The sequence below is a fragment of the Lissotriton helveticus genome (genome assembly GCF_964261635.1).
Source record: "Lissotriton helveticus chromosome 1_1 unlocalized genomic scaffold, aLisHel1.1 SUPER_1_unloc_34, whole genome shotgun sequence".
In the NCBI taxonomy this organism is placed as follows: domain Eukaryota; kingdom Metazoa; phylum Chordata; class Amphibia; order Caudata; family Salamandridae; genus Lissotriton; species Lissotriton helveticus.
In genome coordinates this window covers 1,363,510-1,382,128 of record NW_027611675.1, presented here as the reverse complement: position 1 = coordinate 1,382,128, position 18,619 = coordinate 1,363,510, and the positions used below count along the sequence as shown (strand labels likewise).

At 41.0% G+C, this 18,619-nt stretch overlaps 1 pseudogene; it reads right to left on the bottom strand.

Moving 5' to 3' along the window:
* Positions 1-16,440: 16,440 nt before the first annotated feature.
* LOC144805948 (uncharacterized) lies at positions 16,441-17,809 on the bottom strand (annotated as a pseudogene).
* Between the last annotated feature and the right edge of the window lie 810 nt (positions 17,810-18,619).

Below are 18,619 nucleotides of genomic sequence, written 5' to 3'. Positions count from 1 at the left end.
TGTGCTGCAACTACCAGGGGGCTGAACTCAGGTTAATGTAATACCTTTAAGGGTTCACCCTTGACAAGAGGTATGATTATTCCTTGAGAAAAGAATAATTAAATTTCTTGCACCAAGAATGGGGAGATTCTATCTAGCCCCAATTTCATCAGGTTACCCAGCCAGTGGCGATGACATGGCGTCCCCGGTTGCCGGAGTGGACGTGAACATTGATAGTAAGTCTACCGGTGCCAACGAAGGATGAGAGAGAGGAGAGGTCTATGGACTTGATTACTCCTGGTTTAGTACCAAGACCAGAAGCATCTGTGTTGTACAAAGCACAGGTTGCACGTCAGACTCAAGACTAGACTGGGACCATCCAGGAACTGCAAAGACAAGAAAAAGAGAGTGAGAGGATCAGGGCAGATTCTGAGAAGATACAGGATGTGGTGTCCATTGCTACTGCCCCTAATTGTGCCAAAGAAAACACTACTTTGGACTCCGGGGCACTGCCGAACGAATGTATCATATATGTTAATCACTCATGTAATAAGACTGTCTCATATAAAAATCTTTAACATTAAACTCAAAACAATTATCTGGTTTATGAACATATAGGCCATTACTGAGGTTTATTCATCTTTACACCTAATGCAATAAAACAACTTCTTGATCCAAAGTTCAGTCACAATCACAACCTTCTTCAGGGGCTTATATTTGCAGCTATAATAAAACCAAACATAAACAATAATAAACAGGAAGGTCCAGGAGTTAGGAGGAGTGTCTGATTGACAACATACACACCCGGCGAGCAGGCCACTGCATAGATTTATACGTAGAGGGTATATTAGTGTGCACAAGCATTTACAGTAGGTTTGAAGGTCATTTTTGACACCCTGGCACATAACCTACACATTTAAAATGTCGTTTGACTCCATTTCAAGTTTAACAGACAACAGGGCAAACACTAAGGCATATACGGCAGAGCAGGCTACTGACATATATGCTTTAGAAAGAGAAACAACAACGTTTAATGCACAAAGAGGTTCAACTACCCAACAATTGAAACAGTTAGAATATCTATTGAGAAGATGACTCAACCAACGTCTTCTTGCATCCACACTTATTGAATATCACAAAGTGAAAAGGATTCCACGGGGGTTCGGATTATCCATAAAACCCATGTTATACAGATTTCAGTTTAACAGAATTCATGGACAGATGGTACAGTATTCTAAATAAGTATTCATTGGATCGGATCCTATTGCTAGTGGAGGAGCTATCACGCAGAATGGGGGATAAAGTGTGGCAAAACACTTTGGAGGAAATAAATAGGAAAAGAGACATCTATTCGAAGGGGATACAGGTAAGCAAATTACGCAAGTTCAAAAGAGATACGATAGACTACAAGCTCAATGAGGTGTATACATGGGCAGAGGTTTACTCTCAGAGAAGGAACACAAAGAGACCTAATAATAAATCATCAGCGGCGAGCCTAGTTTCGGAGAAAGACATAGATCCATCTAGAGCTCCATAGGCCAGCATCCAAGTACCTAAAAATGATCTCCACACAAGAACCGAAGCTAGCAACTGCCTCTACTCAATCGACTTTTTTGTCCTCAGGACACGAATCAGGGCAACCACTGAATGCAACAGTATCAACAAAAGCCCAATTTACAAAAGGAAAATATGCAGAGGAAAAAGAAAAGGCAAGAAAGAACTTAAGAAAGCAGGCCAAAGTCTAATTATTAAAATGTCGTTTTTATCTTTAACTACAGAACAATCAGAAGTCCTAGAAAAAGGAACATCATTTGTGGGTACATATGACACGAACAGGCTAGAAAGTGAGATATCTCTTTTTAAATTTATGAGGGCTCTGAGACTGAGACACTTCTTTCCCAATATAGCACCCTCACAAGGAACTTTGAATAAGAGCGAGTTCATGGAATTCAAACCTAGAAGCACGTACCAGGCACCAGTATCCCATAAGTTATTGGACACATTTGAAATATTGGTGAAAAAGGATTCGGAGCAACTGTAATACAACCTAAAATGCAGACACAATTTAACAAATCAGGAAAAGAATACTATCAAAACATTGCCCATGAACACAAATCTGGTGTTTTAACCCACAGCAAAGGAGGAGGATTAGTAATGATGGATCAAAGTTTCTACCAACAAAAAGTCGACGATCATGTTGGAGATGTACAAACCTTCATGTTACTAGAAAAAGACCCCACACCAAAAACAGCAGGGGTCTTGAATGTCACCTTACAGAAAGTAGAATATATGGGATGGATCACTTTAGTGACCAAATGTTTTTTGACAACATCGTTCCCTGGGAGGCCACACTTGTGTATGCTTCCAAACGTTCATAAAAATCTGGTAGATCCATCATTCAGACCCATAGTATCAGGGTGCAGCTCATTGTTTGAACCAATCGGGAAATATTTGGACACATTTCTGCAACCTATTGTCCAGTTATGGTGTAGTTACATCAAAGATACCATGCACTTTCTGAACAAGCTAGGTGCTTTACCAATGGAAGTGTGGCAACAACGGGTACTATGTTCTATCGATGTGACATCATTGTATACTTTAATTCCCCACCGGGAAGGTATAAAAGCAGTGGAATGGGCACTGTTGAATTAATTGGACATAAAAGCTCATAGAGTATTTCTATTGGAATTTCTACACTTCTGTTTGTATTATAGTTACTTTTTGTGGAACAACAACTTTCACTTACAACTGAGAGGAACATCAATGGGATTTGCCGGCGCCCCGACATATGCAAATATTTGATGGCTAGTTTGAAGGGGAAAATATTCCATAAAAACCATTATGGAAGGAGAACTTGCTACTATATTGTCGTTTCATTGACAACATCTTCCTAATTTGGGAGGGGTCATCAGATACTTTGGAGCACAAGATAGTGGAATTGAACCTTCTTGACAGTAGATTACAATGCAGCAGCAACATCAGTCTGACTGAGTTGTATTTTTTAGAAGTCAGCATACAGAAAGACCGAACAGAGTAAGCCCCAAGGTTTATACTAAGCCTACTGATAGAAACAATGCTTTTCTCTATCAGAGCTTCCATCCCAGAGAGTTGGTGGACAATCTACCTTTCTCTCAATACCTCAGAATAAGAAGAATATGCTCAGCTCAAGACACAGGGTTGAAGATCACCAAAGCACAAAAAAGAAAGTATTTACAAAGGAAGTATCCAGCAGAATTTTTGGAAGACACGGAGAGCAAGGTGATGAGGATGGGCAGGCATGAATTGTTACAGCAACGTCCTAAGAAGACTGGTAATTGTGTCAAAATGTTCCACAAAGTCAAGGAACATCAAGAGAATCATAAATCGCAGATGGGACTTAATCCAACATGAGCCAGATTTTAAGGGACTTCTTGAGAACAGACCTATATTTGCATATACTCGCGCCAGAAACTTAAAAGAGAAACTCAAGTTTACCATTGTAAAATAGGTTGAAAAAAAGACAGGCAGACAACGATGCCATAATTGCGTACAATGCAATAATGTAATTATAGGGGAGAGTATTACACATCCTAAATCAGGTGAGATGATCAAGTTATGCCACTCCACCACTTGCAACACAAAAAACGTCATATATGGTATAAAATGTCCAGGTGGACTATTATACATTGGCAAGACAGCGAAAAGTTGAATTTTGTATCACAGAACATAATAGCATGATGAGAAGTCAAAATTTGAATTCGAATTTGGTGGTACACTGGTTGGAGTCTTAACACACTGTTTCACAATTGAGATTTAAAATGATAGAAGTGGATGTACGAGTAGGACGCAATAATGCCCAGGTGCTGTCTTAAAGGGAGATTTACTGGATAAAGCGATTTGACACTATAGAGCCTAGAGGGCTCAATGACAACGTGGACATGAGTTGTTTTCTATAAAGCAGATGGTTTTCTTAATAATGCCAATTGTTACATTTCTGGTGGTGGATTCTTGCTATTTTAGACATTACATTTGTATTTGTTTAAGCACCATTTTTTAGCACCCTGTATGTCATGTTTAAAATGTTAAAGTGATGAGTAAAGGCAGCATTGGTGCAGGACATATACTGTTATAAGGGGCACAGAGAGTGCAGTCAGGACTACGAGCTTATCCTCATGAGTCCTGGTATTCAACTTGTTTATCTTGGTCCCTCACACAACATCTGAATAGTATGAACTGCATACTTCAAAATGGGGGTGAATCTTTTGTTTATAGTGTTGGGATATTCCCAACTGGCATACATGGGCATTAGTAGGGAAGTCAATAAATTCTGCATTTAATTGGGATAAGGACTAGGAGTAAGCAATTTTTTAGAATTTGTTAAGTTTATTTTGACTCCTATTAAAATAATTCTAGAATCTGTCGTGTTTATTTTTTACCTCTATCATTATATCAACACAGTAGCAAGGGAGAGAACAACATGATTTAAGAAGGCGGTTGTTTTTAGAGGGCACTCGTCCTTTGTTTATATTGTTACTGAGGGGCTCAAAGCCAGCATGCATCAGCCAGTGCTCAAACATCTGGTCGTTTGAGACGCGTTACGTTGAGGGAGCAGAGGAGTACCTTGGCGGAGACCACGCGAACTACTAGGTAAGAAATTGTGTCACGGGTACAGTATAAGGGTTATTGAGTGGAACTTTAACACCCAAGAGTTGTGTGTAGCTTGGAACTCGGGTAAACTTTGATAACTTTATTTGTACAGGAGGAGTTTAGTGGAAGCAACTTTGAACAGACAGAACGTGGCATTAGCAGCAGAGCGACTGGCAGGACCTCTCCGGTGTGCATAAGTAGAGTTCACGACGAGGAGGTAGCATTATGTAACCAAGAATTTAATGACGAGTGTATCTTAAAATAAATCTTCCTGTTTTTTCAGCCACGGGTAGTGCAGTGTGGTTATTTCTTCTCAGCACACAGTGAGTTTACAAACATAGGAATCGAGTAGCATAATTCAAATTTTTGGATGTGATACCTTTGGAATAGCAAATTCACTTTATTGTATTATAATACAAGCACATGGTATTCACGACTCCAAGAGCTGATGCCAGGAATACAGTTCCAAGAATTAATTCAGCTTATCGATCTGAACTTCCACCGGCAAATGGTAATGAGTGAATAAACATACGGACTGTACTAGCACAGTGCAGAAAGTTTTTCAAGAATCTCCAGGTACATGGAATTTCTCTATCAGTTGTAACTGGAGATGGTATTCCTTGGTAACATCTATCCTCTTTGGAAAAGGCCCTCATTTTGCTACCAGAATTTAATTAATCCTGCCTAGACACGCTCTCAAGTCCGTACTGCATGCAACTGGGTAGGCCCTTTACAAATTACTGACATTAGAAAAGCAAGGCCGGGGAGACCAACTCGGCCCTCTGAATCTCAGACAGTGCTGGCAAGAGCAGCGGCTCTCAAAGTGCCATCCATCTTTCATGCCCAGTGGACCAGAATGGATAGGGAGTAGTGCTCCGAGTTATCCCCTGGTCCTTGAACAGAGAGAGCACACTGAGATCTTTGCGATATGGGCCCGCGGTTACTCTGCAGACAGCAGAGGATGAATAACTTAATGGGGACTTTTACTCACTAGCCCCACAACAACCTGACCGGGGGGCACCACCGACGACTGGCTCAGAGGAAGGCGTAACTGATAGATACTCTGTGCGGTCTGGCCTGCCATGCTGCATGAGACAATGGCTGGTAGTCACATTTAAGATGGATCCAGACAACTGCAAATTTGTGGCAGCTGCAGGAGAAGCCACCCCTTGCAAGAAGGCCCAGCAGACGGAGTAGTAGTGGTGGGGGTTTATTGAACGGTTTCATGCTACAAGCTATGTATCGGTTTGGCCAGCTGACTGTTGCCAGCTCAGTCTGGGGAGGGGAAGTTAAGTTTTCTTGTTGTACTTGTACCCAAGCTTATTAGGAGGGGAATGTGATGCCTATCTTTAGGGTATAAGAGTTGGATAGGGGGGGTTAACATATGAGCAACACATGTAATGCAGACACAACCCTTTAGGTACAACTTCCTTCCCTGGAATTTCAGGGGGATGTGCTCCATGGCCAGATGGTACAAAGTCTTAACATGAGGCTCAGAGCAGTCAATGGTACATCCTCCACTAACAGGAAAGTGGCCAAAACATATAATAATTTGTTTCATTCTAGTCTCATGGACTACATGTTTCTAGACTTGAGATTTCGGTCACTCCTGATGGATACGTGTATCCTCGAGAGATTGAACCATAATCCCCGCTGTCTCACTCTGGAATCTTTTTGTATTAAAAAAGATGCCCAACTCACTTCAAGGAGGGATACTCGTCAAGTGACACGCGGTGCATTAAATGGGTCCAGGTTGTTGACTCCCTGACATTTTGCTTGCAATTACTGAGGACCTGGCTCAGAGGAGGTGTCCACTAGGCTATCTAGCGCACAGGACATAGGGACAATTATTGACTAATAATAGTCTTACTTCCTCAATCCTGCATCATGAACTCGCAGGTCCCCTTTCACAGCAAAAAGTTGGTTTAATAAGGAGCACAGTAGAATCGCTCCCTATTGGTCAGGACAATAAAAGCTAAAGATATGCAGCAGGTCCACTTCTCAAGGAAACTCTATAAAACTCAGGCCTAGGTGAAAAGAGAGAGGGATGAGGGGAGATGGAAAGACCTCCAAGCTGCTTCCTCTGCCAAGACTGTTAGATTTTGGAACCTAGTTAAGTGGGGTAGAGACGGGCAAGCCCTCCCGCCCCATAATTCTATTGCCCTTGTCCGTTGCTCATTTTTTCCATCTATAGTCTGAGGTCACTTCCTCTAATGCTGCCAGGAGTGAGCTAAATGATCCATTGGCATCTTTTCCTGTAGCCTCAGTCTGAGGTCCATATGATGGTGCAGATGTCGCTAAAGCCCTATATGCAATTACCAGAGGCAGAGCGTCAGGCCCAGACAGCATTCTTGCTGATGTATTTTTGCAAGATGGGGCAAAGTGGTCTAAGTATCTACTCATTCTGGCTATTGCCATCTCGAGTGGTGCCCCCATTCCTGCTTCCTCCAAGGGAGCTGCACTAATTTGTATTTATAAAAAAGACCAGTGCCTGCCTGGGAACTAGTGGCCTATTAGTTAATTGATTCAGCCCAAAAATCATTGCCCAACTTGTTTTGTTTAAAATCCAAGATTGCATAATTGATAATGATATCCTTTCACGCCTGCAAGCAGGTTACCGCAAGAAGATCAGCACTATCGATCACATTTTCCGTTTCTTACTTCTGTACTGGGGGTAGTGAAAATCGACAGAGGCAGCATGTATGCTACCTTCGTCGACCTCAAATCAGCACTTGATTGGGTTCCCCATAAGTAGTTATGGTCAGTCCTCTTTTTAAATGTTTTTAGTGAGCACAGCCATCGTGAATCAAAAAATATTTACAAAATACAAAAAAATTGATCAAAAATAAAAATTTGGGTTAATAGTTAAAAATGCGTATACAGCTAAATACATCATCAAATTAGCAGTCAACAAAATATTTCCAAATCCACGAAAATGTCATAATTGCCCCCACTCGTTTCGCATAAGCTTCTTCAAAAAGCTTTGTACGTTTCATCTTCATAAGCCATTTTTCGAACAAAGGTATTTTGAGTGATCTCCAGCTCTATAAAATGAATGAACGAACAACCAACATTGAAATTGCAAGGAAATGACTCTCAGTTTTCGAAAGAATAGCCTCCCTACAAGATATGCCAAACAGAGCTGCTTCAACTATAGGTTTGTACATTTTTTCAATCACCCTACTAAAGTATTCAAATACTCTCTCCCAAAATGTTGTTAGCATAGGACAAGAAAAAAAAATATGCCGCCATCCCCCTTCTAATAAGGTACCTTGTATTGAGCATGACGTTAGATCTACTTTCTCTGGTAAATCATATGCATTAAGGCAATTTTGCCCAGGTTCGTTGGAGTGGGCAGGGTAAAGTACGAGTTACTTACCTTCGGTAACGGTGTATCTGGTAGAGACGATTCAGCTACCTATAAGCAAAGGTATTCGCCAAGGTTTTCCTTAATGGCACTGTTCATATTCTCTCTTGCTTTCCTACCAATGCCCCTACTTTGGCCAGTACAAAACGCCCCATATCCTTGTTTGCGGGTGACATTTTGCTGATCTCAGAAACACCAGGATGTCGACAACGTGACCTGCACCGTTTTGAGGAATTCTGCAGAGTGCAAGATCTTGAGATCAATGCCATCAAGACGAAATATATGTCTTTCAAACAACATAGATCTTACTAGGGAAGAATAATGTTGGTGGACAAGCCACCTGAGGGAAGATGTATTTAATTATCTTGGTGTCTCCTTGTGTTCGACCATGTCCTGCAAGCACAAGTGGATGCCACGGTTCCTAAGCACAGACAGATTATCTGAGTTATAGTGAAGGAACACAGTCGCTCCTTTTCTAAATCAATTCGGTCCAACTTTAAAAATCTATGATGCTAAAGTGTTGGGGTGGGCTCCATATGCTTCAGAAATTGGGGAGTTTGGCAAACATTTCCTCTCTAACACTCTCAGAGAACAAGTTTCTGAAAAAGTGCAACTCACCTTCCCCCACCTCTGATACTTGATCTGGGCAGAACAGGGTTAGTTAATAAAGTCAAACTACACCCGTTAGTGTAATGGAGAAGGGCTTGGTCCACACCTGAACTTGCTCACTAAGCTTTGGCTCAACTGGATGTTATAGATGCCGAAAGGCTTCACAAAATCAAGTGGCTACAGCAAATTAAAAGCTTTCTACTAGATATGGGTATGAGGGTACTTTGGGGAATCCCATCCGGCAAACCTATCCCTTCATCAGAAATCTCATTACTGGCTATGGATCTGGCAATGCGAAGCGAGAGGTGGAGAGCCATGGACAGGAAGGTTCCTAGATTTCAAACGTCACTCCTTAGTGAAATTCTACTGGGACATTATCACTGTGCGTCTTGAAAGAAATCTCTACTTTCACTTCAGAGTTGGCACTTCAACTTTGAAATCTTTTACCAACAAATGGGACTCAGGTGAATACAATTCTTTATAACTAAACATATTTTAGCCCTACTCTAATCTAATGTATCATATAGATGCCTTACATCAACACTATGGAGCATTATTTGAGGACATTGGAAAATGGATGGTGCCCGGATTTTGAATCTAACCTACTTGTATGCTGCGATGCTTTGGCCCTCATATGAGAAAAAATAGTATGTAATTTATGTAATTCTTTAAAAAAAAGTAATACTTCATATGCCGACTGTAACTGTAAAATGATTTTATGCCATGAATTGTCGAAGTAAAACTTATTGAATTGCTACTAGAATATAACATACTACTAATGATAATAATATTAAAATATACATTAAAAATAACATGGAAATGGTATTAAGAAGGTGGACCGGACAGAAGGTGTAAATAGGAATCATGAATGTTCTGGGAACAACCTAAGGTTTTAAGAACAACATATGTCCTTGAATGTCATCACAGGCAATGATAGATCAATAAGTCAGAGTTGTAATCATTATTTTGCTTATACTAATATGACCGAATGGCCACATTTCTCTTTGGATGTTTTTATGCATTTTATGTATTTAATATCATGCGTGTTTTTATTGCTTTCATGATTTTATTATATTTTCAGTGATCAAATAAAGCTATGGTGAATATATTTTCCTAGAACAAATATTCATGACATTTAGAATAATGGATAAAAACTACCATAAAATGTTCTTGTTAATTGTTCTGATGCGTTCAATTACTTCATTTTGTGAGTAAGAGGAGCGCGAGGTTGTTGTGGTATGCAGATTTGTAGAGCGACTATCACCCAGCAGGGTAGCCCGACGCGGAGTCGTTGTGAGTCGAGGCACCCCTTGGGCCTAGTGGGACTACTCGAAGAGCCGCGTCTTCAGCTTCTTGCAGAATTCATCAACTGAGGAGGAGGTATTGATGTGTAGCAGCAGTTTGTTCCAAGTTTTAGGATCTATGTACGAGACATTTCGACCACTGAATCTGGTTTTCACTATGCCTGAGATTTGTGCAAGTAGGAGTCTGGACGAGCAGAGGTGTCTGGAAGGTTTGTGAAAGCAGATGTGATTGTTGAGGTATTCTGGGCCAGTCTTATGTAGAGCCGTGAAAGTATGGGTGAGACGTCTGAATTGTGTTTGCCATCAGCGCGGGAGTAACTCGTTCGCTTTTTACTTCACTAATTAAAAAGAGCCACAATAAGATTATTGATGTTCAAACTGTCAGTGTGAGCTGTTGCATCTGATATTTAATAGATGCAACAGAATCTGCCTTAGCCCACAACTGAAAGTTTACCAATTTTATGAATAGCGACAGTAACAAGAATAGATGTAGGATTTGGTATGTTAGTTGGGGGTCAGGAAGGATATTATTCACACGCTTACTGTAATTATAAATTGCATGTGAAGCATAAAACAGTGTATATAACAATAGGTGTAGCAGTTGTAACAATACACATTTTGTAATAATCAAGGAGTGAGTAGGGCTCATTATCTTCAATTGATCCACATGACTTAAGTTATACATTATTTGTTTAATGGTGCCGATATCACATGGGTCTGCATAAGGTGCTGGAGAGACAGAGGGACAGATGTATTAATCATTTTCCCATTCGCAAATGGACCGATTCACAGAATTAGCCCGTTTTGTAAACGCGAAAATGCCTTTTGGGATGTATCAACCCAAAAGTCAAGTGCAAAAAAGGAATCACAATCTTTGAGATTATTTTTAAATTGCGCCCCTGCTTTAAGGAATCACAATTTACCATCAACTTAAAGTTGGTGATAAATTGCAAATCCTTAGAAAAATGCACAATTTAGCATTTTTCTTAGGGCATGTATGTGCACCAGATGTGCATACACGCATATTTCAGTGGTGCAACAGGGTGTCCATTTGGCACCCTTGAAATTGCATGGGCAATTTGCGAGTACCTATTGGGTACTCACAAATTGTGCATGCAATTCCAATTCATTCCTATGGGCCTCTAGGCCCATAGAAATGAATGGGATGCCATTCCTTATTTGCGACTTGCAAATTGCGAGTCACAATAAAGGAATATGTAGAATTCGCAAAAATTTTGCCAAAACCTACATACATTGCATTTTGCAATTCGATAATAGCAAATCGGTAAAATTCGCAATTATAGAATCGCAATATGCAATCTTGATACATCGGGCACAATATCATTCAAATTAGGATGAAAGAACGTCTCTGGTAGTCCTCGGTCTGGTTGTTGACTTTAGGCTTGTACAAGACAAGCTCTTGCAGATTACAGTGAGGTTCACACAGATAGATGTGAAATGTGGAGCTTTGCAATGATTTGAACTAGAGTTAGACAACCTGACCAGTAATATCCACTTACCATCCGACTAATAATCACACTTATAATTTGCAAGTACTCGAACGGTGGTTTCCGAGAATAGTATTCCTTTTGAGTGGCGTTGTTAGGGCTGTGAGGAAGGAACTAGCGACTTGTGGGAAATATTCCGGGTTGTGCGTTCCTGAGGATCCTTGGGTTGCTGGCAGCTCAACGAGAGGAATGTCCTCAATAGGATTGATCTGGTGACTATCTAGTGTCAGATGAAAATAAACAGAACTGGCCACATGGTGAGATTTATGGCAATAAAAGCCTTATGATTCTTCTTTCCTCAGGGAGTGGTGGGTGTTTGTAGTGGGAGGTGTTATCTCCAACACAAACAATACAGTTATGAAATAAAGAATGTAATATTCCAGGACAGATTGGAATTTAGCAAGAGAAAAAAAATGAATGAATAAAAATAACACTTTTGGAGCTAATTTTTGGATTCCAAATTTTAAAATGTCTATAAAAACAATCCCTGGCCCGGGGTTACCACCTACAGACATCTTATGGGAGTATAGCGCATTTGCACTTCTGCTGGGGAGTGTTGTTCAGTTCGAACTGTAATTCTGTGGATTGGGGGAAAAAGATTTGGCCAAACGAGGGGGTATTCAATCTAGGCGTGGGTGGCAGAGAGTAGCCAGGCGGCATATAGGTGCTTGCAGTTTAGCTCAAAGGTGCCAAACAACATGTTTAAAAAAGTATCCGCACCTCTGTGAAAGGAGTGGAAGCGGCTATTGGCCCTGTGGACTGAACGCCCCTTTGATTGATGTTCAAGACGTGGGTGGGAACGAGCACCATTCAGTATGGCCCTCTGCATCACAGATGGAGTCCATCGTTTAAAACTGTCGCTGGTGCCTGGCAGATCATTGCCAAAGAAGCAAAGCTGTTGGCTTGGCTCAAAGCTGGCACAGTAGGAGGTGGATCATGGCTCAACTTGCATGTTGTCACTGGTCTAAAATGGGTAAGCTATTTTAACATAATTCTCCTCTTCAGGAGAGTTCTAGGACTTGCCAAACCTAGAGCCCTTTCGGGGGTATTCTGTGATCATCTGTACTCCTCTGGTTAAAAAACCCTTGCAAAATTTCATCTCGCAGCTTCTTGAAGCAATTTCATCCAACCGACAGTGTTTGCAACATAATCTGGTCAAATAATCCTGTGAATCAGAATCAAGCCCTGAAGGTAAAGATTCAAGCCACATGGGGAGAGACCCTTTTCAATCTTCCTCTCGATGCAACAACCTCCTTTTGACTCTAGCAGGGACTCTTCCCTCTTCTGGGTCCAAACTAGTCATAAAATGCCAGTGGGCCAAGCAGGAGCTTGCAAAAGGAGAACTAGAGTACACCGGTGAGTCTCTCTAAATCAATCTGTAAAGAGTTAAAACACGTCCAAGCTTTTCAGAGATGCAACTGTTTTGTTTAATGGCATCAAAATATTAGCATTTGTTTTTAGAAGGGGCGTGGTATGTAGAGCAAAAGGATGTCCGGGCTATGCATCTACAAGTTAGCTGAAAGGGACAAACAATGGTGACGTAACTGATCCTAGGTCACATTAGTGACCCGGCCACATCATAGCATGCCCGCAGACTTGCACTGAAGACAAAAGTATACAGTTTTCCTTTCTGGTTGGTGGCAGATCGCGGAAGGAGACAAACATAAAGAGCTTTCCTCAAAAGAAACAGCGGAAAGATGCCCAGTAAATGTTTTTCTTAAGGGAGCAGTACCAGAACATCGCCTGCATTGAAGGAAGCAGGCCACCAATACATGTAATCATACAATATCTTGATGAGGTGCCACAAATGAGAAATCTTCTTGTGTGCAGACAGAATGAGTGTCACAATAGAAATAATTCTCCCATCCATATAGGGCAATGGAAATGGTTTCCCTCCATGTTGATGTCTTCAAGGGGTGGTTGTGTTTTATACACGACATGACAAAGTACAATTTCTAGGCTTTATTCGTTTCAAAGGACTGAAATGAAAACATTGTGCTTTACAACAGAAAGGCTTACAAACCAAAGGAGGAACACAGGGAAGAGCATATTACATAACACAGAATGGGGGCAGAAACCCTAGTTAAACGACCTTCATCGATTTAGACTGGATAATGTATACTGCTCAGCTTCTGGCATTATGCAGAAAAACCAGGGTAAAGGGTGATGAGTGGGATTTTATTTTTACAGTGGAAACAATCCCCATGTTCAGGGTCTGTGATACACAAAATCAGTAACATTTTTCAGAGTATGTGGGAGGAGTCAGATTTATAGGACGGTCACTCCAAGCCACACCACAGAAGCCAAGATGTTCGGAATACTGTCTGGTTACCAAATGTAGAGTCTTACAGCCTTCCCTGAATGTCTCATCTCGTGTGCTTCCTGAGTTTTTTATTTTATTTTTAACTGAACAGGAGTGACAAGACTTTGCCTCAGAGACACATTTTAATTTTATTTCGGCACATTATAGAGTTCTGTAACTGAGGGTGAACATGCCCTGGTAATTAACCCCTTATACTCAGCAGGCTGCAGCGCTAACACTGCTTTGAGAAGGGACTGGGGCCAGGCAAACGCAGACAACCAATAAGTTGTCCGCCTTGATTCAGTAGACCACTTTGCCTGAACCAATGAAAAGCGAACATTTATGGATGTGAGGACTTAATCACCTGAGGATTCAAGAACAAAATAAATTGATGTATTTCAGGTGTTTTCGGCAGGTTCAGGTGATATAAGAAGCAGCTTAGGGCCATATGTACAGATTTTAGGGTTAGCGATTTCCGAATTGCGATTCTCTGTGAATCACAAATAGGAAATCGCTATCCCAAATGTATGAAACTCTTTCAGTTTTATTCAGCGATTCCTAGGTTGTTGTAAATCTACCTACCTCATGAATATTCATGAGGTAAGTCGCAGTTTGAGACCCACTGGGAATAGCAGCCATCATAGATCACCATATCTGTGATTGCTTATTAATGAAGCAACTTTTTTTTTTATTATATGCGGCCCATTTTCTTTAAAGGGACACAGGATGCATTTTGAAAAAAAAACTTGAAGTTTAACTATCATTTTATTTTTTTAAGATTAGGCAGCGGTCTTCATAGGACCACTCCCTGCTGTTAAAATATATTATTTTTGTTGTTCTCAAACGGGAAGGGGCCCCATTGCGAATGGGTGAACACCTCCTTCAAGGAGTCAGTAAAACTTGAAAATTATGCAACTGTAATTTGGTCGCAAAACATTCATACATCCCATTCAGATTCAGTATTTGGGAGGGACGTCCTAAACACGCCGCTTTCAAATACTGAATCGCAAAGACAAATTAAAATTCGGAAATGTGCTACCGAATCACAACGTGTGTTTTGTACATGTGTAAAAGTATGTTTTGTACATGTGTAAAAGTATGTTTTGTACATGTGTAAAAGTATGTTTTGGGGCCAGAAATGGCCAGACCGCAAAAATGGTTTCTACATACGGCCCTTAGCTACCAGTGAGTTAAGCTTCAACAACTGTCAGTCAGCCTGGCCTCAGTCTCACTCACGGATCAGTTGATGAATGCTGATAATTGATGTCAGTGCTGGATGTTGTTGACTGATGTCAGCTCTGGTTGTTGGAAGTTGTTAACTTATTGTGAGTCCTGGATGTTGGTGTCTAATGTCAGTTCTGGGTTTTGGTAACAGATGTCAGTTCGGGTTGTTGGTGCTGGATGACCCTCCCCCCACCCCCAGCCCCACCCCGAGGCAAAGTTGCATCTATCGTGAAAAATGACGGACCATTTGTATTCTGCACTATGAAACATTAGGATCAGTTTTGCAGTAGCTTTTTCAAACACCTGCACTTCTTAATTTGTGCACAGGGGCAATATTACCATATTTCGGATGTTTGCGAGATTTCATCTTTATAGATAGACTATTTATGTTTTCTTCTGATTCAGGTCTCTGAATAGGCTTTCATTTTACACACAGCAGGAGTCACAACAAAAGATTCCATGAGGAAGGATACGTTAGTGAAATGTTCTACATTACTAATCTTTACACTATTGACAAATACTATCAATATATTCTGTGCAAAAATAGATACATTCGTAGAATTGATTGTGTTTTCCCTTTCACAGGCAATATCTTTGAAGTGGTTTTAATAGGTCATACTGGGCAACAATTGGTCGCAATCGATTACACTTGGTCAGAATGGTTTGTAATTTTTCATTTTTTGTCCCTAAAGGCATATTCCAACATTTGACACTCTTCAAAAAATCTCCATGCATTGTTCGCTGGTACATATTATACAATTCCCACACTAGGGTCCATGAACAACTTGCCACATTAATATACTGTTCACCAGAGTCAGGACGTTTCAATAACTAGCAGCTTAAATCATTTCACTAGTTTCAATTTGTTTTACTAGTATGACAACGTCCCAAGGCTAGAGTCTCTTTGGCTTTTTGAATAGCAGCACATTTAAATTACCCTGTTGGCTTTCATTCATTAGCTTGTTGTAGGAATGTAGAGAAGAGCATTTCAGTTAACTGCTTCCACTTTTTTGCTCATCACAATTTTCTTTTTTATATATGTAATCGCCTTGACCTTTTCCATGAGCAAAGTCACCGGAGGGAGCAGCTCTCTTACTACTGCAACTTATTTTATGTCAATCTGCTGAACGTTTGGCATGGGAATGTTTATAAAACAGTGTGAGTGTGTTGTGGGGGGGATGTGTGTGGGTGGGGGGTGTGTGATTAGGGGTGAATGGGGTGTGTGGTGAGAGTGCATTGGGACTGGAGTGCGTTGGGGATGCGGGTGCGTTGGGGATGCGGGTACGTTGGGGGAGGCGGGGGCTTTGGGGGGATGCAGGGGCATTGCGGGGATGCGGGGGTGTTGTGGGGATGCAGGGGCGTTGTGGGGATGCGGGGGTGTTGGGGGGATGCGGGGTCGTTGGGGGGATGCTGGGGCGTTGGCGGGAATGCGGGGGCATTGGGGGATTTTGTAATTAAAAAAAAGCCCTTACAAGTTCCACCTTAAACAGGGTTTGCAACCAAGCTAGATTTGCGCTCACCCATTAAGTCAGATTACCATTCTAACTTTAGCTTTTCAAAGATATTATTTCTCATGCAAACCGGATATTTTCTCCCTCATACGCCTAGGCAGACTGAGTTATTCATACATTCAAACCCTAGCCGCTTGGTTTTGCAGCGCACTGCTAACTTTTTTTGGGCAATTCCATGCTATCTCATCCTTAAGACTGATTTCAGAATTAGAGCTTGCGTAATATTCACTGCACTTGTAGGGGTTAAGTTCAGGTTAATGTCCATATGTTGTACTTTCTTTTAGTTTACATGGAACTATGTGAATGAACATCATTCCTGAGCGGAGGCGTGCCTAGCGTGCGTTCTCTCATGGTGAGTCAGGCTAATTTTGTGGTTGAATCCTTTCTGACATTCACTGCACCAGTAGGGTTTTTCCCCTGTGTGAGTTCTCTCATGCTGGGTCAGATGAATTTTCTGACTGAAGCTTTTTTGACATTCTTCACACTGATGGGGCTTTTCTCCTGTGTGGGTTCTCTCATGATGTACGAGATGGATTTTCTGACTGAAGCTTTTTTCACATTCTGTGCACTTATAGGGTTTTTCTCCGGTGTGTGTCTTTTCATGCTGAGTTAGACTACATCTCTTAGTAAAACATTTTTGACATTCATTGCACTGATATGGCTTTTCTCCGGTGTGAATTTTTTCATGCTTAGCAAGAGTACTTTTATCGTGAAAGCTTTTCTGGCATTCAGTGCACTGATATGGTTTATGTCCTAAGTGTGATCTTTCATGTAATGTGAGATTGATTTTATGACGGTAGGTTTTACCACATTCAGAACACAAATACCGTTTTTCTCCTGCATGTGCACCTTCATGCTGAATTAAACTCACTTTTTTGCTGACATTTTTGGACATTCAGTGCACTGATATATTTTTTGTCCCAAATGTGTTCTTTCATGTCGTGTCAGATAGTGTTTCTGACTAAATCTTTTCTCACAATCAGAGCACTGATAAGGCTTTTGTTCAGAGTGCGATTTCATATGTCGAGTCAAGTAGGATTGTTGAGTAAAGGTTTTCTCACATTCTGAACATTGATAAGGTATCTCTCCTGTGCACCTCTTTTTCTGTACTGTGTTGTTCAAATTACAAGCTAGGTTTGTCTCTTGTGAAGTGCATGGGTACACTACTTCTGCAATCTGCACAGTCTTATAAATAATGTACACTGTTTTTTGATTCAAATTGTGCTGCTGTTCTGGCTCTTGCTTTACAGTCACAAAACCCTCCATCTCCTCGATCATGTGTGTCCTTGCTGCCCCCAACTTAAGGGTTCATTGACATATAAGAAATTAGAGAGAATGCAGAAATTGCATTTACAATCAGTCGGCGACTCTGCTCAGTATTGTCGTTACTTCCTGGCCAAATCGAGCTTTTAGAAATTGGTTTCTTCTAAAATCTCTGGAACATCGCTCTCTTTGTAGTCTATTTGCTGCAAATGACAGAATCCTTAAGTTTTGTTCCTGTCCACACTTGTGGTCACCTGCAGTATAACAAAACAAAAAAAAAAAAAAGTAAAAAATCTTTCAAGGTGTAAACTAATTTTAACAAAAATGTTTAACAGTGAACAGCAGCATTCTGGAAGTAATGCATGTACTTTTCCGATGGGATAGAGTTAGTAAGGTTTTGAGGCAAGGATAAATGAGACCAACATAAAATAAAGCAGATTGATATATTAACAATAAGTGTGCACTCACTCATATCAGTAACATAAAATGATAAATCTATTTACATTTTGTATAGACCGTAAAAGAATTAAAAACAAATTGTTTTGCCATGTCGAATGATATCAAAATGAATAAACTAAATGTGAAACTTGCATAATCTTGTAAAAGGCAGACACAGGAAGATGGCTGAATGGAAGCCTTGATCGATTGCGCTGCCGGGCACCCAGCCTAATCCTACAGAATCCAGTACTCTCCCAAGGAGTTAGAGGTCAGACCCCTAGAAGAGGTTCCACGCATAGAGCCTTCCAGGTGGTAGAGGGGGCTCGGACTGACTTCCTACCATGATCGAGCACACAGATGCCAAGGTGAGTGCCATACAGTGGCAGCCCAACAATTGTAAATTGAGCTTGGAGGACCAAGGGGGCCGCAGACTCCACTTCCTGAGCCCCACGAAACCATGATGGGAAGCGCATAGACGTCTGCAGAGG